Below are 23,963 nucleotides of genomic sequence, written 5' to 3'. Positions count from 1 at the left end.
ATCTATGTACATGTTAAGAATTTGATATTTTCACTTTCTCTAGACCCCCTCTACCTTTCTCTCCTAATCACATCTTCAAGTGGTTGACGTCATCACCTTCTTTAAAAAAAAAAAAAAAAAAGGTTCCATTTCTTTCTCCTGACTCCACACAGATCAACTGCCTCACACAGGTGATGTCTCTAACATCATTGGCACAAACCAGTTCCATCATTAGAATCCTGGAATGCCTTTCCTGCTAAAATGAACTGTCCTTAACACATTTCTCAAGTGGCAGTAACATGTCTCTAAATTCTGTGTCAGAGGGAGAAATCAAGTAGATTCCATGTCCCATCCCCCCTTTAAAGCCTGTTAGATTCTATAGAATGCTGGAAAGGAAATCCTTGGCAACTTCCAATCCTAGCTGGAAAAAGTCCATGCAGCCTCTGCCAGTGTCTCCTGAGGCAGTCACTCTGAGAGTTTTGCCTCCTGTAAGAAGTTCATCTATCTGGTGTCCACCACTTAGAAAGACCACATCGAGATACCAAATTGAGAAAGTGCTAAAAACTCACGCAAGGAGCTTCCTTTGTACCTAGATCTGATTTAGATGGTAAGATTCTGAACCTTGAACCAAAGGCTAAGGAGACACTGAGGAGTCCAGGAAGGAGCAAATTTATGAGTGTGTTTTGCATGTGAGAGAAATGTAAATAATTTGTGGCCAGTAAGTACACTTGGAATTTTAAATCATGTTCACGATTTTGTGCCACTACTCCTATCAAAAGATAGAGTGTAATTCCTGTTCCCTTGAATATGGACTGGCTTTACTAACACACTTCTTAAAAATAGAATGGACCTTATGCTACTTTAATTTTAAGCTCAGGTCTTAAGTAGTGCAACTTCAACCTGGCTCCCTCTTGGAACACTTATCCTTGCACCCTCAACCTTAGTATGAGAAAGCCCAGGCCAAATGGACAGTCCCAAATGCAAATGAACCAAGGCCCCAGCCACCTGCTATTGTAAATAAACTTTTTTTCTTTCTTTTTGGTCTTTTTTTAAAAAACAGACAGACACATTCATTCATTTATGTTTTGCTATGGTTGCTTTTGCACTACATAGCAGAGCTGAGTAGTTGTGACAGAGACCATATGGTTCACAAAGCATAAAATATCACTATCTTGTCCTTTACAGAAAACATTTGCTGACTCCTGAGATCACTGAAGATCTCTTTCTTAAGGAATTCATAAAATATCATAAATAGGAATTACAGACAGACAGGTATGACCTAAAACCCATCTCTATTACTAGGTGTGATCTTGAGAGAATCTCTTAACTTCTCTGAATTTTAAGTTTTATAAAAGCTTGAAAGAGTAGTTAAGACCTTTGTCATAATTGATAAATGCCAAGATACTGACACATAAACAGAATATTATTAACAGGGATCCCTGGGTGGCAGCAGTTTGGCGCCTGTCTTTGGCCCGGGGCGCGATCCTAGAAGTCCGGATCCAGTCCCACGTCAGGCTTCCGGTGCATGGAGCCTGCTTCTGTCTCTGCCTCTCTCTCTCGATCTGTGTGACTATCATAAAAAAAAAAAAAAATATATATATATATATATATATATATATATATATATATATTCTTAACATGTTAAAATTAACACCAATATTTTAAAATTAGAGCCAAATTTAAGGATCATATAATTAGAGGCAGAGGAAATAAAAAACATCAAATATTTTATTTTAGCAAACATTCATAATAGAGCACATGAGAAGGAAACAATAACAACTTCTGTTAGGTGTGAAACACAAATGGGAATCCATGGTCAGTGAAAATTCAGGTTGTGAATTTGCTTCTGTAGGCCAGATTTTAAAAGCAAATCCTACAGGCAGAGATGGCTTCACAGGAAACAGTTTTCCAAAACCAAGTTCTGATCGATTAAATGCCAAAATTTGAAGAAAGAACTCTTGGTTGCCTCTTGAGCTAAAAGCAGAATAATATTTTTTCCACACTATAGCTGAATATTTTTCTTTGAGAATATGAGTAAATTTAGAATCCTAAAGGCAGAGCAATTTGACCTGACTAAAATTATTACTTTCTCAAGTCTACAGATAGTCCAAGCAACTGTCAGCAAGTTAGTTATTTCATCATTCCAGCCACAATGATTTAATACTGTGGGGGTTGGAATCTTTAAAATGGATCTAAGTAGCTGAACTGTCTGTTTCAGTTCCTCGGAGAGGTGAGTAGTTCCACTGCTTGAGGAAGCATGAGAACCTATTTTGGAGGGCATCGACTTCCTTTCGGTATTGTTACCAGGAGACCTGGTCCCAGTGAAAGAGCTACGGAGTCACCGGTCACCTCAGCTCCCAGGTGATGTAGGTCACTTTTGCAGGTATTGATTGCACATCTGTCTACAGGTGTGGGCAGTGCTCTTCCCCAAGAAAGGAATTGTGGGCCTGTGACTGGTATGGCTGTAAAGTGAGTGAAGAGATGACCCTGGGCTTGATGATGTACCTTGGTGAGAATCAACTGAACATCACCTCAAACTGCTGTGTGGCTTCTGGTTTTTCAGTCAAGTTTCTTCTCTTTCCCTGTTTTCAGTAGTCACATACATAAAGGGCAGTGAAATGCCAACCTGACCTAACTGAAAGTCCTGGAGGTATGAAACTGTAAAAGAAGATAATAGACATATGTGGAGCTGACTGGAAGCCCTTGATAGCATACTTCACGTTCCTGTTTAACCTTTTAACTAGAAAAATGCACTCGTTGAGTAGAAACGTCTGCTAGGAAAAAAGAAAAAAAGAAAGGAAGGAAAGAAGGAAGGAAGGAAGGAAGGAAGGAAGGAAGGAAGGAAGGAAGGAAGGAAGGAATTCTGTTTCAAATCCTTTGGGCATATTTTTAGTTTTGTACCATGTCAATGCATTGCTTCATTAAAGAAATCACAGACCCTAGAGGTGGAAAGTTCCTTAGAGATACTTTGTCAAGATTTGGACTCATACAGGAGTCTTCTGTGTAAGTACTAAGGTAGGTTCATTTATTCACTCAACAGTGTTATTTTTTAGCATCATCTATACCAGGTATTGATCTAGGCAAAGGGCTAAACGTAATAGACAAACGTCTTGCCTTCGTGGAATCTGCTAATGTTCAAGGACCTGTGCTTGGACATATCCAGTGACCAAGAGCTGTTAGTTTCAATGGGAGAAAATTGGTTTCTGAGATATTTATTTATTAACAAACTTTTCTGGAGCAGAGTTTTAAGCACTTTATGAATATTAGCTCAGATGATGCTCTTATTAAGCCTATGAGGTCGATATCATCATCATCATCATCATCCCTCTTATTCAGATGAGTAAATTAGGCACAAAGAATTTAAAGGAATACCCAAGACCCCATAGCTGGTAAGCAACAGGGACAAGAATTAAACCCAGCAGTTGGGTTTAGAGTTTGGGTTCTTAACTACTAGGCTATGCTGTCAATATTTGGCTAGCTTAAATTTTTGTCTTGGTTCTGTTTTTCTTTTTTTTTTTGTTTCTTTTTTTTTTAAGATTTTATTTATTTATTCATGAGAGACTCAAAGAGAGAGAGGCAGAGACACAGGCAGAGAGAGAAGCAGGCTCCATGCAGACAGCCTGATGTGGGACTTGATCCTGGGACTCCAGGATCACGCCCTGAGCCGAAGGCAGATGCTCAACCACTGAGCCACTCACGTGTCCCTGCTTCTGTTTTTCCTTATTAGTATCCCTTACTCGAAAATATTTAGCTCCTTTCTGTCTGATTCTTGGAGTCTTTAACTGTGTACTCTAATCCACTGAATACAACCAAAGACGATGCCGGACTCTTGATTATATAGGATGAGTCAGCACCTCCTTAAAAGGTGGGGGTCCCCCTGGTCCTACCACTCCCACTGCCCATATAGAAAGGTGGTACCTGCACATACTAGGCGATCAGTAAGTGATAGATCTTGTTATTAATTCATAACTTTCTGGCTCACCAATGCCTGAAAGTCCCCAGTTTAGCTTCCTTCTTCTAGTGCAAGCCTATTCTCTAGGAAAGGAAGCCAATTAGGCTTTATTGGACAAGTTTTCAAAATTTTCCCTAAAAGTAGGTTTTAATAAATGGGAAAAGACTTCATAGGGCTGAGCAGAGAGACATTGTCATCACTGACAATGGCAAAAGGGAGAAGGAAGAGGATGAGGAAGTTGGGAACATGGAAAAGCTCACATGTGGGCCATTCGAAGGCTGCCTTCCACAGGAGCTCACGCAATTATGTTAGAAATAAAACAGCCCAGCTGTTCCATCATGGAATGAGAAGTAGGAGGTGTGGGATAAAAGTTTGAATAGGGTCCTAATGATTTTAAACTTTTTCTGAGTCAACTCATAGGTTGGTTTAATCCTGTGTTTGAAAGGAATTTAAAGTTTTGTCATGTGCCTTTTCCCTTCAAATGAAATCATCTCAAAATAACCTTAACATCAATCCCCAGTGATTTCTGGATTATCACTCAGGATTCCTCTTTCTGTCATTAATGAGATTAATCTAGTCAATTTTCTAGTTTCCTGGTTTCAGAATTCTCTGTCAATGAGCCTCAGCCAAGATGACTTTCTTTCTCTTAACCAGTCCTCCTACCTGCAGATTTGGTCTACGGAAAGTATGATTCCTCATGCATCCCCTCTTTTGCTTCTGTCATTCCAAACAAGAGGCTGGGCCTGACATAGGATTACCTACCTCTTGTGTTCATGCAAAGCCTCCCTTACACTTCGTCTTCTTTTGCATGACACTCCCTGGGTATTCTTCTAAACACAACTTGCAGCTGTTCCCTGATCTGCTGCTCCGGGCTACAGTCCTGCCCATAGAGCCATTATTTAAACTAGTAAACCAGTTAACTCAATGAATATTTACATGCACAACTGTGGTCATAACTGTTTTAAAACCAATCTAGTTATAATAGCCAATGTGTAAGCATCTGGGAAGCAAAAGCAAGAGCTACTCGACACAAGCATCCCAGACTGAGCTTATAAAAGAGAGTGCCCTTTAAAAATTTTTCACAGTGCATGGTACTTAATTTTTTTTTGCAACCAAATCTTGGGAGAGCCATATACATCTGCAAGAAAGGTTTTTGAAATTAATAAATTGTAAATTTCTTGACATCCCCCTGAGAAATGTTACTTTTTCTAAGGCAAAGTTGGCAAAAATAATTTGTGACATTTGCCACAATCTCTCAAAAAATCTGGCTCAGAATTTGAGTCTTGGGATCAAACACAGATACTGGCAACCCAGGTGCATTCCTGTTTCATCCAAACGAGTTTGTTTTTCTTTTTCCTGGCTGGTACTTTTAAGTGCCTGCTGGTTATTAGGGAAGAAGTGTATCTTAGGCTATTAACGTAAATAAAAAAAAAATTTTTTTTAAAGGAGGACATTTCTTTTGAATTTTCCCCAAATGCTTTGGATGGATTTCTGTTGCATTATTGGTTGAGAATATTCTTACCATGATAATCCACTTTTAGTAGCCTCATTTACATTAGCTATCACTCTGGAGAGCCATAGTAACAGGCCGCTGAATTACCCTAGAGAAATTACTCTTGAAAGTAATCATTGTGAATGAATTTTCATCACTTGCTCTCATCATTTCATGCTGTTTTGTCTCTTTCTTTTTTGCCCCTGATAAAAGTTAAGCATAAAGAGGCCTTTTGTTATTATCTCATTTTCATTAGAAAACTTAGTCTTAATCATAGCAGCCAGTTTGTATAGCCAACCAAAGGGCATCTCACACACACACACGAACGCACAGAATTTTTGAAATGCATTTTATTTTCTTGTGGTAAACATTGTTTTGTTTTTAGTCTACTATATCTCATGTAAATTTGTATTTCATGTAACTCAGTTGGTTCAAGGTTTATGTTTTTGAGGGTAGGGGCTTTTTTAAGCCAGATAACTTTGTTTCAAGTCACCAACACCAAAAAAAAATGAAATTTTAAACTCTTGGAGAAAAAAAAAACAAAAAACTTTAGAATAAATAAAGAAGTAATAGCAATAAAAAAATATTTAGCGAGTACTTACTTGAGACCAGGCCTTATTTTAAAAGATGCTTAAAGGAGATTTTTGTTGTTGCCATTTATTAGTTTTACATTCTTTCATTTGCTCCCAAGATGTTGGTGCTATAATTTTTGCTACTTTCCCTATTTTCCAGATGAGGGAACAGAATTTCAAAGGGATAGGTAACTTGTCCAAACTCACACAGCTATCAAACAGTGGTTCCAGAATTATAACCTGGGAAGGGTTATAATTATAACCAGGAGGTCTGATTTCTTAATCTTTCCATTTTATTGCATTGTATTATGTGGTGACTACTAAAGAATACTGAAGTGAATGGAAAACATGATTAAAATTCTATTTAGCCACTATTTTATGTGGGATTATAAAGCAACAGAGAATGACTGGCCTAGTTGTTTAACTGTTGAAAAGGTTTCTCCCAAGATATCATTTTCCATCTATTCAAAATGAAATTCTCATGATGCCTAAAAGTGGGAAGATTTGGATTTTTTTTGTTTGTTTATTTTTGCTTTTATTTGATAATATCTAAAGAATGGGCCAACAATGAGATAATCATTGGGGAAAATCGACATCAACAGCTGTTTTCTTTACCAAAAACACTTGTGTTCAGAGTCATATTCAGCAGCATGAAGTCAGAGTTTTGTAGGTTGAGAAACTGGTAGAGATTTCCACCAGGTTCTATTTTTTAGATTTAAATTTAAAGTAATAAAAAGTGATTGCAAATCGCATCCTTTTTAATTATTAAATTTTGTTACCAATCCGTTTCCAGATGTCCATTCTACAATTAATCCTTTCAACAGACGGCTGTTGACACCTGCTCTGTACCATGCTCTACTGAGACCCCAAGAATATGATGGTAAACAGACCAGACAACTGGCTCTCAGAGATTCTGTGCCACCAAGGGAAAGAGAAAATTGAAAAAAAAATATAAATAAATATGTTATATAACATTAGGAAGTAGTAAATTCAATGTAGGAAAAAAATAACACTGGGTAAAGGACAGAAATCTGGTAATTAGTGAAATCAGTGACATTTGAAGGTCACATAAACAATATAAAAGAGTTGTGGGACACAGTATGAGGCACAGGAGAGTTTTTTCTGTACATTTTAAAGGTTTGACTGTGGGCATCTCATTTTTAATCCTCAGCCACCCCCCACTCACCTTATGTTGTTCTTTTAAAACTCCAGAGTATAAGTTAACAGTTGCTTTGTGAATGGTTGCCCTTTTTTTTTTTTTTTAATGTATAGTTATTTTATTTTCTGCATCTGGAAAAAGAAGCACAACTTAGCCAAATATTTGTCAATTCTTTTTTCATTTTACAAATATTGTTAAAATTCCAATGTACCTTGATGCAACATTTGATATTTTTACTTTTTCAAGTGTTTTTTTCATAATCCACTGGGAGATCGAATTCTTCCTTCACGCTTTTTAAGGAAAAGGATACCCTGACAAATAAAATTAGTCTGACCTCAGAATTAGCAATAAAAACATTCTCTGGCCTATATTCACACTCACCTTAAGAACTAGTCACTTGTAAAATTGGGTGAAGAGTCCCCAACTTCATCTTCCACCCAGGCCCGGTTTCTTGAGCCCTCATGGCATCGGCGGCTCTTCTTTCCTCAGGGATGGACACCTGACCTGGGTCAGCCCAGTGAAACATAATGCGGGCTCTGGACTGGACCATGGGGAGAGGAAATACTCAGACGGTATTGTGAGTCTGGGGCTGCCAGCAGCTGTTTTGCCACCTCCTTGGGGAGAAGCTGCCTGAAAAGGAATCCAGTGAATGGGAAGCATTTTAAAGAGGTTGGGAAGGAAGAACCAAGTTCTGTAACGTTGCCTGGTTCTAGGACCCAACACTAGTTTTACTCACAGACTTCTCAGTTCTCTGAATTCCTAATTCCTTGCAATTTGATCTAGGCTTCTGTCACTAGCTGCTCAAAGATTCCCAATTAGACAGCAAGGGAAGACCGCAGGGTAGTAGTCAAGGAACCAGTCAAAGCAGAATGGAATAGAAATATCTAGGCAACCAGTAGCTTAGGAATCACGCAGCTGTGTATCTTGAGATGATCGTGCCAGGAACAAAAACACTACCTCATCTTGATCCTAACGTAGGGACTGCTTGCCCTCTGGCCTTGTATTTTCTCTGTAAGGCAGAAAACCGGTGGCTCTGAGATAACAGATGTCCTTCTAGAACTCAAGTGTAGCTGGAGAGAGTATCTACAGAGATCCATACAATCTAGTCTTGGCCAGAGCAAAACAAGAGAAATTAGGATTATTAGAAGAGTCTTGTCATCCCCATCAGCTATCAGATCCATAAAAAGATTTTAGGGCAAGACAGCTTATGCTACTTATTGCGTGTAATCACTGATAAGACATTTTATGCTTTCTGAGCTTATTTTCCTCTTTGATGAAATAGAGGAAAATTCTACTACTTAACCCTCATAGTAGTTGTAGTGTCTTCCAAATGGAAACACTTCTGAGAAAGGGGTGGGGTGGGTGTTCATAATCACGATGGTTAGCCACCCTCAGGGAGGGCTGTTCCAGCCGATCAGCGCCTATGGCCACTCTTTCCTCAGTCAGTTATCCTGGTTCTTTCCTCACTGGATTTTTCACACCTACCTTCTGCCTTCAATCATCTGTAGAAAATGAGAGCATTCTAGATGGCTCCTCTCTCCTTTTTTTTTTTGCTGTGTCCACAGCTAGCTGGGTCATGGTGCTACAGTAAGCAAGGCATTGCTCTGTATTCACCTCGTCTCACTGCGAGGCAGGAATGACTTGGGGATAAGGAACAGACTCAGGCCGCTCCCTGAGTGGGCCTGCCATATGGAACGGAGAAGCCAGAGCCTTTGCTCTTTGCATAGCACTCTGCTGTCTTTTGGTCTTTCAAGTGTCTACGTGGGTCCAGCCAGCCTCATTTTCCCTTACATCATTTAAAGTCTGGGGGCTTAGAATTTCCAAAGATAATATATTTTTAATAGTGCATTTAAAAATTATTTTTGCATATATTTTAATAATAGAAATGAATGCAATATACATATTTTTAAATTTGAGGTCTGCCTCCAAGTCTTTCCACTGTGGCTTCTGAAGGATGTGCTAATAAAAACTGAAGGGAGGAACACCTGAGTGGCTCAGTTGGTTGAGCATCTACCTTTGGCTCAGGTCATCATCCTGGGGTCCTGGGATTGAGTCCCATATCAGCCTCCTTGCTCAGTGGGGAGCCTACTTCTCTCTCTCCCTCTGCTACTCCCCACTCCCCTTGTGTTCTCTTTCTCTCTGTCAAATAAATAAATAAAGTCTTAAAAAAAAAAAAACCTGAAGGATGCTTTCCCATGGGTGTCAATGTCCTGGGTTCTGCCTAGGTCTCTGCTTAGGATGCTTTCCCATGGGTGTCAATGTCCTGGGTTCTGCCTAGGTCTCTGCTTAGAGTCCTTTCCTGGGGTCTTCTGTGGCCAGGCTCAGCCACCTGAAATAGATCCTCCGAGAAGGTGGAAATGAAAGTGAGATCCCAGGACCATCATGAGCATTCCACAGAAGCAGGAGCCTGCAGTGGGTGACACCCAGGCCAGAGCATTTCCAGGGCTCTTCTCCTCTATTCCACAAATTTATTTTCAGTAATAATCCTGTCATAACCCCAATAATGATCCTTTCCTTGATTTGTTCTTTAGTCTTAAAGCAAATGCCAAGCTTAAGAAGAAGAAAAATCATACTTTTAACGATACTATTGAAGCTTGAAAAAATAGTTCACATATTGAAATTTTGTACTTAAAAGCCAAGAACATTACAACTCGCAGCTCATACTCAGTTTCACTGTTTGATATTTTAGACAAAAAAATCCTAAGCCCTCTCACAGAATGACAGAATTGAAGCAACTTTAGTTCAATTTCTTTGTCTTTATAATTACCGTATTGTTTGCGATGATTTTGAATCTGTGACTTGAAAGCAGAAATGCAGGGTGCCACAGTATCACACAGACTAGGGTCATGAACTTGCCCCAAACATGTTCCTGAGTCCATGTGAGTTAGAGACTGATTGTACTCAGGAGTATTGATTGTACACCTGAACTTTTTCCAAAATAATTTTCATGTTGGATTCAATGCTTAGTAAAGGTTAAGTAATGACAATGTGCTAATTTGAAGCTTATCCATGTATAATCCAACTCAGTAGTAACCACAAAAGTTATTTAAAATGTAGACCAAAGAAATATTTTTTTCAGGGTGGAGTAAATTTACTACCAATATTGTTTAGAATCATGGTGCAAAGCAATAATGATACCAGATTGGATTATTATCGGTTTCAGATTCTCTACAGACAATGTGGTCCCTTCTTGCCTGGACCAGAGCTTCTCATGGCTCTGAACTTGGAGCCCCACCGCTTGGAAGGAATGAGTATCAGTATTCAAAAGTATTTAAATAATCCTGCTTACCCCAGTTTTATTCAGCAAATGTCATCTGTAATAAAGAAATGGATATTGGCAATTTTTTTTTCACAGCTACTGAAGGATCTTGAGAGCACTTTATGATAAAATACTCTTGTTGAGCCCTTGATACCCATAGGCCAATGGGCTGGGTTTGTCCCAAATGATGCCCCATGCCCCAAGAGCAAGGCATTACCCCAGTTTACGTGCCTATCCCCCAACTCCACATAATCAAATGCTGAGTTTTTGAACTTTATAACATAGACTGATTAGTGACCCCTTAATTCTTGAAGGCTGGTAGATGGTCTGTCTGCTTAATTTTATAGCTACCCAAAGGTTTTCATCAGCACTCACAAGTTCAGTTTGATCATCCCAGCACAGCCTGAGCTTGAACTTCAGCTACAAGTGCTGAGGCGATGGGTTCTTTGGGTCTTGTTCCTAAAGACTAGGAAGTGAGAATGATAGTGACTTTGTTTCCCTTGTGGGGGAATTCTCTCCTCCGTAGTCTTGCTAACAAATTTGTCTCCCAAACTCTGAGATTTCAGGGGGAAAACAAAGGGCCTCCTCTGTGTACAGGAAAGCAAGTGATGGAAACATGCCGAGGAGAAGGAGTGACACACTCAGGGAGTGCCTGTAGCACCATGGTGGCATGGGAAGAAATGGAAGGTATGTCCAATAGAGAGCAGGTGAGGGATGTGACCTCTGGGCAAGTGGCAATACTCAGGACAACAATCATACAAATTTGGAAATGGGAATCAGTGTATAAAGTACACAAATAAAGCCAATGAAGCCCAAAGAATGGAAACCATCCCAACAAGAGAAAGTGGAACCATGCAGACGTTTCATGTGACAACTCAGATCACGATGACGGATCGAGACAGCTGAACAAGTGAGGGGCGGAGAAACAGCTCAGACCTGGACCTTTCTTACTGCAGTCCACACCTTGTGTCAGAAGAATGAATGACCAAAGGGAACCATCTTTGGTTTAAGCACAGAAGTAGAATGTACCTAATTTTATCTTTAGCTGCCTGTGTTTGGGGGTCTTAATATTTTTGTAATCAAAACCATCATGTATTAGGTTCAAGCATTTGAAGTTGCCAACATGCATCCATTTTTTACCCACAAAAACTGCATTTCATATGCTTCAAATCTTTAGATGCAAAAATATACTAAGGGTGCTTTTTGGGTTTGTCTTCAGGTCCATATTGGAGATGAAGAAAAACTGGCCGTTACTAAGATTTCTGCATTCTTCTGGAGTTGTGATCTACAAATTCGGTGCCATCTGTGGAAGTGACAATCCCTGACGTGTTCAGCCTGCCCCTGCCCCTGGCATGAGAGGAAGCTAGGGAGAAAGAGAAGTCCCAGAATTACAGTGGCCGAGGGAGGTGGTGATAGCTTCTGTACATGTTTATTTCTTCTTGTCGCTTTGCTTTTGATTTCAAACTCATTTGTCTTCGGGTTCCAGATTTCTTTTCCTCATTGTAAACTAGGTTTTGAAATTATTTGGCCCATCTATGTGCTTCTCTTAAATGAAACGTAAATTGGCTTTTGTTTTAAATTTCAGGTGTTTCAGGTTTGACTCTACTACTCATCTCCTAAGGCAGTTTAGCTATGGCAGTGAATTTATTACTGCCAAGAACAGAGAAGTCTTGCTGTTTGGAATCCTTTTCTTTAAATAAATATGCATTTTTATGCAAAAAAATCAGTTTATGATGGTCTGATTTGCTTGCCTATGATCTTATGATTTCTTTCTTTTTTCTCATTCTTTTCTACCCTGTGACCCCTTTATTTATGCTATTATCACATTTCTTTTTATATCCCCTCCCTATGTAAGGAGCCCAAGATGAGCCACTATCTGTTCCTTTCTCAAAGTTAAAAAAAAAAAGAAGAAAAGAAAAGAAAAGAAAAGAAAAGAAAAGAAAAGAAAAGACAGAAAGAGAGACGCCTATGGGATCATGCTGATTCCTCTGGGCCCCTTGCATAAATGATCATAGTGCATTAGATAATGACCCTTCATTGGCCAATCAATAATTATTGAGTGCCTCGTTTGTGCAGACTACGGTCCATACTACAGTGTGGGTAATGATGGGAACATATTTCATGAAGGACATTGAAATATTCATGGACATGGACTTCCTTGGCAATTATGCTTTCGAGATCCATTTATAACAGACACATACTTGGAATGGAAGAAAGCTGGAGACTCTCACAAAGGTCTGATGCAATGTCTTTTTCATGAATCTAACCGCTGTGAAGTTTAGCATTTAGCTCATATCCATCCACTGTGTACCTCTGGTGACGCCACACTATGGAAGGTATGCAGGTAAGAGGTTTTTCCCAGGTGGTAAAAGTCCTACATTACCAAATACTCTCCCAAGTAACTCTATGTTACTGTCATACTACCAAAATGTTTTCTTCCTGGGGATTATCTTAACGGTGACATTTCTCCATGTAGTATTTTATTACCCAGGAGAGGGTGCTTCGTATCTAGCCAAACATTTGGAAGAACAGCTGATCCCTCTCTTCACATGGCAGGAAACAAGGGCCATGAGCAGTTGAGGCACATGATGACTTTACATTGACATAAAGAAGTGGTTTGGGAAAGAGTTAAGAGAAAGGTGGTCTTGTACAGGTCTAGGGAAGGAAAACAACGTTGGGTCCCTCAACAGATAGAGGTACTGAAAAGAAGGAAGAGATGCCAAAGAAGGGAACTGAAGAAACATCAATGAAGAATTCACTTTTGCTGCAATTTAGCTTTTGCCCAACCTGAGTAGGAAAGTTTTGATGAGCAGTGGGGCAACTTTGTTGGAAAGCTTGGGAAAGCTTTTATCAGCCATCTGAAGGGGGAGGCTAGAGTAAGGAGACTGATGGCAGCCAGACGTGCCTGAGCCTTTCCTAGTTTTAACACTGAATGTCCCACATCCCTCAACTCCCCTCAGCCCCAGGCCGCCCAGGAATGGTTGGTCCTCCTACCTCCCACCTCCGATACTCAGAACACCGCCATCTGATTTACAAATAATTTTGCCAGGAAATCTGCATGAAATTCACTCATCATAATAGAGGCTAGGTTGTAGAGGGTGGAGCAAATGCAAATCTTTGATCTCTTCTGGTATTTTCCTGAGTTTCTGGACCATCTCTGTAGGTTATACTGTTTTTTGGGTTTTGGTAGCATTAACTTTCCCTCCAGCAGAACATTACCTCACCCTTCTGCGCTCACCATAATTGTTTTGCTTTTTGATTTTAGAAACCATTTCATTCGAGGAGCATCACCTCCTAAAGTCATTATTTGGTGCCATGTGAGAAGATTCTCTGAGGGCTCTGATAGGTAGGGGCTGTGAAGCTGTGACAGAGGTGTCATTCCCACTAGAATTCAACAGTGAATTTCCACCTATTTCCACGTGGAGATAAGTGTGAAGTATGATGGTGACTTCAGGAACGTCAGGTCCTTGGTCCTAAGAAATAAGCAGTTACTGATTTTCTCATGGGAAACCTCAAATACTCTAAGATGTGCAGCACTTATATATGCTTGCCCTTGTGTGGAGAGGTCTCTGTTTAATTTACAGTTTATGAAAGATGTTAAGCTGTGGCTATAATCCTATATGTCCTATATGCTGGTGAGAATCTGTGGCAATACCATAAAATCATTTATAGACTCCATTAACTGGAGAATGTTTTTTAAAAAGATTAAATGAAGTTAAATAACTCACTAAAAAAGGGCAGATAGGTAAAATAAAATACATTCTATTACTTAAAGATATTTGTAATAAAGTTTCATACCATTCTAATTCTTTACTACAAAATAGTCAAGTTCTAATGCCCTTACGCAAGTAAAATGAGAGCATTCATAAATTAGGATTTTGTTCATAAAGTCAACTTCTCACTAATGTGATGAACAGTGGAGAGAAATGCATTGTTTTCTTCTGTTTTAAGCTGAATCAGAATTAAAACAATTACAAGTTAACAAAAAGTGGTATGAAACTCAAGTCAGTTAAAAAATGCACCCAATGTTTGGGGACACAATCACTATTGAATAGAGTTCATCCAAAAGTGGAAAATTCATATAAGGGTTTAATTTAGGGACATTAAACATTGGAAATAAACAGCCAGAAGCTTTTGATCTGTCAAAATAGTCTACTGTTGGTGTTCCTCAGCTGAGTCGAGCCCTCAAATATTTGAATAGTAAGAATCTTAACTGAAGTTTGTTAGTTTCTGTGTGAAGTGTGTAAGGCTTACTGGTTTCTTTCCATGTAAAATTTCATTCAAATCACCCAACAACCCTGCAAGGAAGGTACAGCTATAATCCTCTCATATTTTCATCATGAAGGTTAGGTAGCAAATACAAAGGGACATATTGTGTGGCCCACACCTTCTGAATTGGTGTCTCCGAAGGTGGGCCCAGGAATCCTCATTTTTAACAAGTTCCCAGATAATTTGTATGCCATCAAAATGAAATACACATCTAACAATTAACAGTCTGTTATTACTATTAATGGTATTATTACTTTCTTAGTGACCTTCAGGAACCAGGCAATACCCTGCTCTTACTTTTAGCCAGAATAGATGCACCGATTTCTCAAATTACACTGTGGTGTAGAACAGTTTCTGAACTTGAGAGGAAATTTATCTTAAAAGAACCATACAGAATTTGAATATATCTGGGAAGCACATTAAATCTTCCTGTGCTAATACCAGTACCTTGAATATTTAAGTGACATTAAGGAAACAGTGTTTTGTCTATAGTCTTTACATTATTTTACACAATTGGAATGACCTTAGCAGGAGCTGGAGGTAAGAGAGAGAAAGTGTATGAGGGAGAGAGAGAGAGAGAGAAAGAGAGAGAGAGAGAGAGAGAGATGCTATTTTGATCCATGGAAATGCCCATAAATGCCATTCCTGGTAAAGTTTAGGAAGAAGTAGACACCAAATTGCATGAATACCTTTGTAAGAATATCATCCAGGAGGTTTATTTAAAGACCAGAAACTAAATAAATAAATAAATAAATAAATAAATAAATAAATACCAGAAACACATGGCACTAAAGAGAGCGTAAGAGTAGAGGCAGTGGAGAAAACTGGTTACCTTAAGGTTAGAGTGTTTTGGCAAAGAAAAAAAAAAAAATGCGTTCCTTCTTGTGGCTTGGAGAAGTAGAGCAAGTATTTTGAAACCAGGATTTTTACAAATATTTCATAGTGTGGAATGGGTTTCTCTTCAAAAAAATTGAATTAAATGTTTACTGGCTATTTTTTTTCCATAAATGTATTTATTATCATGCAAGCCAAACTTCCAAACTTGAATTTCTGAGCATATCAGTGAGGGCTGAGTGCATATGGTTTATGGTTTAAGAATTGCCACTTCTCCCGGGGTCCTGGGTGGCTCAGTCAGTTAAGCGTCTGAATTGGCTCAGGTCATGATCCCAGAGTCCCAGGATTGAGTCCCACATCAGGATCCCTGCTCAGCAGGAGTCTGATTCTCCCCCTCCTTTCACCCCTCTCCCTGCTCCCTTTCTCTAAAATAAAATAAAATAAAATAAAATAAAATAAAATAAAATAAAATAAAATAAAATAAAATAAAATAAAATAGAATTGCTACCCTTCATTACATTGTCTTCCTGAGAGCAAAACCCACTGATGACCTGCTTCTCTTCTTCCTCTGGGCAACATGTTTTTCCTCATTTCTCTCTCCTCTGGTTCATTTCTCTGAATCTTACCCTTTTTCCAGTCACACGTCAGTTCCCCATCTCTTGTTCCCAACCAGCACTAGCCCACAGAAATTTCTCCTTTTCCTGACTTCTCATATTACCAAGTGTCTGTGCCAAAGGTTTTGGCTCATGGAGATTGTAACTCAGAGTGTTGTTGGATTGTATTTTATGTCTAAGTCCAGTTCCCTCAGCTAGGTCCTAAAAGTTGAGACCCAGAAAGAGAACATATATTACTTTTTCATTTCCAACAGAGTACATAAACAGTGTTCAATAAATATACAGTATTTTGAGTCACATCAAAAATTTTTCCCTCTACTTTTCCAGTCAAATCTATCTCTTTTGTTATTCTTGGCCAGTCATGGTGATTTTCACCTTATAACTCCTCTGATAGGATGAGGAAGAAAAAAGAACTAGCAATCACAATGAAGTTATTCATTTGTGGGAGGCAAAGTGTTAAAGAATATTATTATACTTCATACAAGAAATGTGAAGATGGTTGTATTTCAACTAATTTTGACAAGTCGGGTGGTAAGAGCCATCTACCAGCACATAGATCCCACCTATTACTTGGAGAAGCTACCTAAGAGTCAATATAAATTTCAGCTCTAAGAAGTAGCCATTTGAAATGTGGCTAATTTATAAAAATACTTTACCTAGTTAATTAGACCATTGGGTGTGTTTGACACAAAGACTGTTTGCATAATGTCAGACATTGCATACTGACATTGGCCATATGTAGGATTTATCCATCTATAGTCAAGTAATTATTTTAAATAAAAGAATGTTTTACCAAAGGAGAGTAAAGTCCCATAGACAGTGGTAAGTGTCAAAGGACAAGTGGTCAGCAGGCTTCAGGAGTTCTTACTGAGTGAGTTTGAGATCCTTGTAGACAACAAGCATTCAGGAACCATTTGAAACATATGAAAGGAGACCTTTTCATGCATTCATTTCTCAGGGCCTTGAAAAGAACATAAACCGTGTAATGGGAGAGCTTCAGTTCAAATCCCACTTCTCTACTTTCTGGCTATGAGATCTTGGACGGGATACTCAATGCATTTAAATATTTATTTCCTCATTTGTAAAATATGCATAACAGTATTTCAGTGGGTTTTTGAAAGTAATGAGAAGAATCGATAGGTGCTTGGCAAAAGACATGGCAGGTGTTTTTCGAACGATTTCGTTCATACCTCAGTTGCCCTACATCACACAAGAAGAGACTGGCGTGGACGTTATAGGACAAAGGTAATTAAAATTTACAGTGTGAGGCTCAGAGATCAAGAGACATAACTTAAAGGTTAAGAAATAATGTAAAAAAATAAATTAAAAAAAGAAATAATGTATGAATCTGAAAAATTGTGTTTTTCTACGTGTGTCTGTCATCAAGGCATGTAATGTGAACACTTTCCTCTATGAAAAATGGCCACGAATAATACACAGCCCTAGAACACAGGGCCACAATGAGAGGCAGGCTAGAGGCCACCAATGGCCCACGTGTGCCACATGTGGGAATGCTTAGTGGAAAGCACAGGACCCACACTGGGCAACAGGGGCACGGAATCCTCCCTGAAACAGCCTCAGCTCTGAAGTTAGGTATCTCCTGAGCAGTGGGCTGGCCAGAGAAGAGGCTAGAATTTGCAACTCATGACATCTAGCCATGGTCCACCTTTCTCTCCAAACTTCCTGTGTGCCAGGCATTATGCTTTATCTAATTTAATCCCCTCAAGAACCACCTGAGGTAGGTGTTGCCAGTATCTTCAAATTACAGATGAGTAAGCTGAGGCACAGAGACATTATGTTATTGGTTTCAGGGCACAAGCCTAGGAAACTATCAGTAGGAGCTGAGCCTTGGTGGCCTGAATTCACAGGCTGCTTTCTCTGATGCTCTTGAAAGCAAAACACAGGAGATACATTTGCATGGGGACCAGTAGAGGTGCCTCATGGGATCTGGGGGAAGAGATGGCTCTACAAAAGGAAGGACATGTTGGTCAGAGAGCCAGCCCTGTGTAATTTCGTCAGTCTGGCATGCTGCTTAAATGGCATGGAATCTGCTCCCAGACAGATGCTGGCCGAGAGTAGAGTCTGGGTGATAAGAAAGGCTGTATGTGCGGTGTGGCCCAGTGACAGGGTGGGTTGTCTATTTCCAGGGCCTGGGGGCTGCTCTCCCAGACTTGACCCAGATAAGTGCCAGACATGGGAGCACAGGTGCAAGATCAACTGGTCTGCTTCTTGGGTGGAATTTTCCTGCTCAAAAAAAAAAAAAGAAAAAGAAAAAAAAATGCAGGAAAAGAACAGCTTCCTATGACCTCATTCTGCTTAAAATTCCTGGATATGTCTCTACTTCCCTTCTGGTTCCAGACTTTTTCATACTTACTTTTAGACTAAATTCAGCTTCTTTAAAAGGAAACAAGTGTCAACTTCATAAAGAAGTGGTGTTGATTCCTTTTCCAGAATAGTTTGAACTGCAGAGCCAACACTTCTTATTTAATTGATCTCTGATTCAGTTTTTTTCCCAGATGGTCAACTTCTCCTGAGAAGGTGCTTCACAGACTTTCTGAATAAGAATGACTGGGCATGTTTATTAAATTCAGTCATTCATTTATCAAAGCTGTTTACTGGGTAGGTGCTATGTGACAAGCTTTGTATTAGATATTGATTAGCAGTCCCTTGTCACACCTTCCAAATTAGTGTCTCTGGAAGTGGGCCCAGAAATCCTCATCTTTAACAAGTTTCCAGATTAATTTTATGTTCTCAAAACTTTGAAGACCACTGATTTATATTATGAACTCTTCAAATACAGAATATGGGGTTTCATGTAGGTTTGTTTCTAATCCCTAACAAATTGCCTGGCATGGTGGTGTTGATATGTAGTTGACAGTGATTCAATGAAAAAATGCATTTCCAAACTCACTGCTAGCACTGACTTAGAAGATCAAACGTATCGTCTATTATCTTTTTTTTGGAATATTTTATTTATTTGTTTGAGGAGAGAGAACACAAGTGGTGAGAGGGACAGAGGGAGAAGGAGAAGCAGACTCCTCGCTGAGCAGGGAGCCCAAAGCAGAGCTCAATCTCAGGACCCTGAGATCATAACCTGAGCCAAAGGCAGCCCTGTAACTGACTGAGCTACCTAGGTGTCCCATCTATAATTTATTCTTGTTCATACTTTTTTACTTTTTAACTTGTTGGTCTTGAGCCTAGCTGGTCAGACACCTATAAGTCAAGCATTTACTTGTTTATTTTCAAGTTCTGGCCTTTGTTTTGTTTTGTTTTGTCCAGGAATATATTGGTCAATGGGTCATGCATTTCTTTACTGGAATATTCTCAAAATCCACTTTGCTTTTTTTTATTATTTAAAAAATCAGAGAATGTTAAGTTTGAGTTGACCTTAAAGATAATAAGTATTTCAATCATTCATCAAGTCCTTTGATTCTTCTCACAGTATATTCTTTGTATTAGATCAGAGTAACTGCTTTAACAAACAACATCAAATTTTCATTTCTTCATCACAATGAAGTTCATTTTTCACTCATATCTTAGTAGGGGCCTGTGTCATTCAGGGAACCCAAGCTCCTTCTGTCTTGTGGCTCCGTTCTTTCGAAAACCAAGGTTTTCCCTTTTCAGCCAGCAGATGGGGCAAGAGTGTGAGCATCACACATTGGAGGGTGAGGGTTGGGGGTTCAAGCACATCCTGGATGTGGCGCTTTCACTCATTTTCATCAGCCAGACTTCAGCCACTGGACCACACTTAGCTGCAAAGGAGCCCAATGTATATCTAAGTATATGACTGTATGCTCTGCCTTAGCCTCCAAGTGGCTTTAGGGCCCCCCTACAATTCTTCTGGAGATAGGGGGCTCATTATTATTTATTTTTTTTTTTTAGTAAAATAACATATCATCTTTGAACATCTTGGATAGTTTAGAGAGTTCTTTTGTTGAATTGAAATATATCTTGCTGCATTGGCAAGATAGCACAGTAATAAGAATATGGGCTCTGGAGTCAGACGGCTTGAGCTTGTATCCCAACTCTGAACTTTGGATTTCTTTCCTCATAAGTTAATCCATGGGTTGTGCCTGACATGAAGTCACTTCTCAATAGTTGTTACCATGAAATCTGTGTGTTCTACCCCTGTCCTCACAGAGATATATCCTTATCCATGGACATCTGAAGACATCTCTGCCCCTATTCTGGGTCGTTTCCAGAATTTTCAGCTATTTCTCACAACTATTTCTGTCATTTAGCATTACCTCTCTACCTTGTTCACTCTCAGATTGTGGTCCAGTGGGTCCATCCCTTTGAAGAATGTGGCACTCTTACAGAATATAAGATTCTAGCATGTTCTGACCAAGGCAGAGAGCAGCAAAACTATAACTTCCTCATTTTGAGTTGCTGTGTACATGTACTCATGCAGCCAAAGATCACATTAGCTTTTTCAGCCACCACTTCATCCAGTTGATTACATACTGACCTTATTTTGTACTAAAATTTTAATTTTTTATACAAAAAGTATTTTATATAAATATAATTGCTAAGCCAAGTCTCTTTCACTATTATAGGATTTTTTGGTTTCAAAAGCAGACTTTTATATCTACAGATTTCTAGTATATTCTTTTTGATCTTGTATTTTCAATCTAAAAGAAAGAGTTACTACACCCTTGGGGCTCTCCTGCTACCTAAGAGTGGTTAATACAGTTTTACTCCACACACAAGGAGAGTGATTAAGACTCATCCGTTAGTGTAAATTTCTTCGGGTCAAGAGTACACAAGAAAAACCTACTAACACCACTGGTATTTACTAAACTGTTTAGGATTTTTTTCTTTTCTATTTTCTAAAAGTTGAAAAATAAAAAAAAAGACAAAACACCAGCATATCCTCCCTTGGAGACTCACACCACTTACTGTCTCAACCTGAATCTCTTTGCCCTTTTCTTCTTTGTTGGCAGAAGTTTCTGTGTGTGTGTGTTAATGAGGACATGTGCCTTTAGGGGAGGACAAGAAGGAAGACAAAAGATGTGGTGGAAAAAGCAGGTGGATACCACAGACACCACTTCAGGCCCAGCAGTGGGTGAACTAGCTGATCCTGAAGGCTCCTTGCAAACCTGTGATTCTAAGACTCCATGTCATTAATAAATGGATTCCAGCTCCAGTAGTCTCAGTGTACCAACCTCAGAAATGGGAACATTCTAAATTTTGAAACACTCATTCTAAGTTCTCTCTCTTCAAATCAAAAATAACATTCTTCCCACTTAATAGTTCATCTGTGATTACTACTCCTCTGTAGTGTAAGAGCCTGATCCTGGAGCCTAATCCACTGAGACCTCTGGTCTTCTCTACTAAAGTCAGTCTTTGATGATGATTTGATGCACTGGGGCTTTCAATAATAATAGTGGCAACAATAACAGCAATACTAATAACTAATACTGATCAAGAACATACTGTGTGTCAGGAACATACGACATGGTACTATCAACCACAGGGTATAGAGGAAACTGAGACAGAGAAAACTGAAGTAATTTGCCCAGGGTCCTGTAGTAGCAGAGCTAGCTAAATACACACCCTAACTATAGAGTGCAAACCCCCTTTCACCAGTTACAAAGGCCCTACCATTTCCCAGCACCAGAGGCTTTGGGCTTAGCTGCTCAACTACCAGAGTCATGTCTCAGGCCATATGCCACTCATACCATTTTGTGGACACATTTCACTAATTCGCCTGACTCTGCCATATTGTGCTTCAACTTAGTGCCTATTAACCTAGCATTTGGTAAGAAGCTGAAATGGTATTTGGGTGTCATTTCAGAATGATCGGCCCCAAGCCCTGGGCAACACTGGAATTAGTGGTGCTTCAAGGAAGACAAGAAGAGATACTGTAGCATGTTAACATGACGACTTAAAAAAATTCCTTACAGAGCCAAGGCCACTAATCCTTTCAGCTGAGCTGGAACTGAGGGTGGGGAAACCCCACGAAACAGAACAGTGCAAGCATCTCTTTCCATAGCCCACATGCACAGCTGATTTCTGAGAACTGACTTGAACTCATTGAGGTTTCATGATGAGCTGCTGGATGACATCCGGCACTAACCCAACCGCTAATCTCAGATCTCATAGCAACACAGATCCCCTGCAACCCAAAATAGTCTTACCTCGAGCTCTTTTCACTTCTTATCACTTGAGCAAGAGCCTGTGTGAGGAAGGCATCTGTCAGCTGACAGCAGCTGGTTTGCAGAGAACCAAGTGGATGTGTGGCCCATCCCATTCAATTGGGCACCATCTATCAGCAGCCTTAACGCTTCCACGTTTCCAGCCAACTCCACCTATGCAGATTTCCTCTTATCCAAGAGTCCACTGGACTTTCTCAAATTCACTTGCACATGTGATGTTTTTCTAGGGCTTAAAATGGAATGAAATCCCCTTTAATCCCAACCCTTCTCCACTTTATTTTGTTTCTTAACATTTTCCTTTTGTAGAAACACATCGAAGGCTAATCCCCAAGACCTTGAGAGAGATACACATAAGAATAGCTTTTTGACTTTGCCAGAGGATCTTTAGCTTGCCTGAAAAGCTTGGATATCATCTGTTTACAGCTCCCCGCGTCTTCATCCCTTGGCCTCAGTTAGAGACGCGGCTGCCATAAAGTGGATTACTCCTGATAAAGGGCACAGTGTCCACTATAATAACATCGCTTCCATCTATGACAGCTGTGGGACCCGCAGCCTAAGAACACTTTGTTTGAATTCTTATCTCAAGAAAACTCTCTGGGTTCGCCCAAGAGCAATTTACATCGGCAGAAGAAATCAACAAAAAACACTAACAGAGTATATTGGGATTTCTTGTATTTTATATGATAAAAAACCAATAATAATTTTTATATTATGTATATTTCAATCACCTAAATGAGTGGTTCCTGCATTATATGTACTATAAGAAATCCACATGAAAAAATCCTCATCCTTCCCCTAACCTCTGCCAAGCCCCCTTTAAGTGGTCATGTGGAACCTTCCATACTATGTGGTTGAAAGGGGTTGAGGAGCCATATTTTTTCTCTGCAAGTCCCATATGCTCTTGCTTCCAGGTCAAAACAACCAAGGATATGCCCTACTTTGTTTTTTTCAGAGTTGAATTTAAATTATACCAAAAGAGTTCTTCAAATTCTGAACAAAGGCCATTATATGAGAATCTGCTCAGAAAGACCAAGTGAACTGCTATATTGCAGAGCCACCAAGGGTTTGGTACAATTCAACTCAATTTGTGAGCAATCGTTAATTGTTTACTAAGGACAAACCATTTGTTTCATTTAAGAGGGTTCTCTCCTGCCTTTGAAGCAAATTTAAAGGAGGAGAAGGAGAGGAGGAGGATGGAAAAGAGGAGGACAGCCAGGGGAAGGGAGGAGGAGGGAAAAGGAGAAGACACTGATGATGATGATGACGACGACGTCACCACCTGCTAAGGAATCAAAAGGTAGATCTATTGGTCCTCCCCTCCCCCTGCCTTCCAGCCACCCGATCTCAGGTGTTGTCCCCCTGTGGTGCTCACCAAGTCAGAAGAACATAAAACAGTAGGACCCTCTGAACTGCCCACCCCAGCAATACTCCCAAGTGCCATCCTCCCCAAGGATTGGAAGGGAACCCATATTTACTGAACTCTGGCACTTTACTGCCTTAGATGCACAGTTTCATCTAATTCTCAAACAAACTTATGACGTAGGCAGTGTTATTCTCCTTTGTATTGATCAAGATTAAGAAGTCGAGAAACTCACCCAGGGTCACAGGGCTGACAAGCCAGAAGCTGGCATTCCAATCTGCACACCTGGACTGCCACACCTAGGCTTGTCCCATC

The 23,963-nt window shown here is 39.6% G+C and overlaps 1 long non-coding RNA gene across 3 annotated transcripts; it reads left to right on the top strand.

The window, feature by feature from the left end:
- Nucleotides 1–374: 374 nt before the first annotated feature.
- Nucleotides 375–12,068, top strand: LOC111098901. Of its 3 annotated transcripts, XR_005369965.1 has the most exons (5): nucleotides 375–586; nucleotides 1,165–1,251; nucleotides 2,198–2,994; nucleotides 10,318–11,100; nucleotides 11,633–12,068. It is a non-coding gene; the product is annotated as an uncharacterized LOC111098901 (long non-coding RNA). The 3 variants fall into 3 exon arrangements; XR_005369966.1 differs by lacking the exon at nucleotides 1,165–1,251; XR_005369967.1 differs by lacking the exons at nucleotides 10,318–11,100; nucleotides 11,633–12,068 and adding an exon at nucleotides 6,789–6,994 and having other exon boundaries at nucleotides 2,198–2,340.
- The last annotated feature ends 11,895 nt before the right edge of the window (nucleotides 12,069–23,963 follow it).

This window comes from Canis lupus, chromosome 15 (genome assembly GCF_011100685.1).
Source record: "Canis lupus familiaris isolate Mischka breed German Shepherd chromosome 15, alternate assembly UU_Cfam_GSD_1.0, whole genome shotgun sequence".
NCBI lineage: Eukaryota > Metazoa > Chordata > Mammalia > Carnivora > Canidae > Canis > Canis lupus.
The sequence above is the reverse complement of the archived record's forward strand: the minus strand, read 5'-3'. Positions and strand labels throughout refer to the sequence as shown.